Consider the following 2,203-nt stretch of genomic DNA (forward strand, 5'->3'; position numbering starts at 1 on the left):
TCTTTATTTCTTCTGGTATTCTTCCTCGATTCATGGAGTAGATCTTGTATTCTAGGATTAAGGGAGTATTTGTATGATGGATTGATGTAATCTCTTATGGATTTGCCATTTTCTTGTTTCAATGACATTGTCTTGCTTGTATCAATTAGATCTTGAATGATTAATGGTGATTTGTGCTTAATTCTCATTCTTGATTGATTGTTTGGATTTCTTGTGGACTTTGTAAAGATAAACTCTCACTCGATCATCCGAGGGATCCACGTGATGTGCAAGCCCGTGTAAGGACGTTTGAGAGATAATCTTGAAGAGGAAATAGGAATATTCAAGAGAGTAGGATGGATCTTATGATTAGTTTCTTGTATCTTGATAGATTAATAAGTTGTGGGCTTCTATGTTGATATCTGAGGAAGGCATAGTAATAGGTGTGCTTCTGTGTAAGGACAACGTAGGTTCACGTCTAATTGATCATATTTAGATACATTTCTCAGTCCTTAGCCGGTTATCTATTGCAAGAGAGAACCGGCAACTTTCTACAAGTGTTTGGCAATTGAGGGATAAGAATTGGTGAACCATTTACATTCAAGAAATCTTACAAAGAAACCGATACTCCTAAAATCTCCCTTTATCATAACCCAAAACACTAAACTCTTGTTTGTTGATCTTTAATATTAGATTTGTTTACCTTCACTTTGCATTTGAAACAATTGGATAGTTGTTTAGCTAATTCGCATTGAGACATTTCTAGTGCTTATTCCAGTCCCTGTGGATACGATAATCTTTTATATTACTTGCGACATTTCCGTACACTTGCGGAGCGTAACAAGTTTTTGGCGCCGTTGCCGGGGACTGCGCTATAACATTAGGAATTATCAATTGAGTTAGACTAAACATAACATTTGTTTTCCTTTCATATTGCATAGTTGTAACTAATCATTAGATTTCTGTTTTTACTTTCTTGTATAACTTTTACTTCTTGTTAATTCTTTTTGTACAAATTCAATTCTGCATTTTTGATTCTTTTATTTTTCTTTTTCTGTTGAATTGTCATTTGCTATCTTGTTCTTGTGTATGCGAAGATCTAACTTTGCAGGGGAATTCTTTCCTTTTGACCCTGAGATTGACAGAACTTTCCATAAAAGAAGAATTCTGCAAAGGCAAATTGAAGAACAGGAACATTTGAACATGGCGAATAGACCACTCAAGGATTATGTAGCACCTTATGCAAGAGGTTTTCGATCTAGTATTTCAAGACCTCCAGTGGAAGCTAATAACTTTGAGATCAAACCCGCAATTATATCTATGGTGCAGCAGAACCAATTTGGTGGAGGACCTCATGAAGACCCCAATCAACACTTAGAGGTCTTTTATGAAATATGTGGTACCATGAAAATGAATGGAGTTCCTTCAGAAGCAGTTAGATTATTATTATTTGAGTTTTCTTTAAGAGATAGGGCAAAGCAATGGCTGAATTCTTTGGCCCCTAATAGCATCACCACTTGGGAGCAGTGTGAGCAACAATTTCTTGATAAATTCTATCCACCAAGCAAAACAGCTCATATGAGGAATTTAATTGCAAGCTTCAAGCAAACTGACTCAGAATCTCTTTTTGAAGCATGGGATAGATATAATAGTATGCTCAGACAATGCCCACATCATGGGTTGGAAAGATGGTTAGTGTTGCACACTTTTTATAATGGTATCAACTATCATACCAAAGTGTCCCTTGATTCAGCTGCTGGAGGGGCACTTATGAATAAAAGTTTAGATGAAGCTGAAGAAATTATTGACAGTGTAGCACGAAATCATCATCAATGGGAAAATGAAAGAAGTGGTGGCTATTCTTCTGTAAACCCAACAATTAAAGCATCAGAGAAGTTTGATGTACATGCAGTCACTCTTTTGTCTGCAAAATTGGATGCTCTTACAAAGAAATTTGAGAATATGGGGACTAGTGCTAATATGGTCAATGCTATTAGTACATCTTGTGAAGTATGTGGGAGTTCAGAGCACTCAAATGACTCATGTCCATTGGGAGCTATCACTGCACAAATCAATCAACTGGAACAATGTGATGCAATCATGAGTTACAATCAAAGGCAGAACAACCCATACTCAAATACTTATAACCCTGGATGGAAGAGCCATCCCAATTTTTCTTACAGAAATAATCAAGATCAAGGATCATCTATGGGGGCAAGACCAG

At 36.5% G+C, this 2,203-nt stretch overlaps 1 non-coding gene across 1 annotated transcript; it reads right to left on the bottom strand.

Moving 5' to 3' along the window:
- Positions 1 to 1,555: 1,555 nt before the first annotated feature.
- Positions 1,556 to 1,661, bottom strand: LOC121998934. The gene has a single exon (XR_006116714.1). It is a non-coding gene; the product is annotated as a small nucleolar RNA R71 (small nucleolar RNA).
- Between the last annotated feature and the right edge of the window lie 542 nt (positions 1,662 to 2,203).

Source organism: Zingiber officinale, chromosome 6A (genome assembly GCF_018446385.1).
Source record: "Zingiber officinale cultivar Zhangliang chromosome 6A, Zo_v1.1, whole genome shotgun sequence".
In the NCBI taxonomy this organism is placed as follows: domain Eukaryota; kingdom Viridiplantae; phylum Streptophyta; class Magnoliopsida; order Zingiberales; family Zingiberaceae; genus Zingiber; species Zingiber officinale.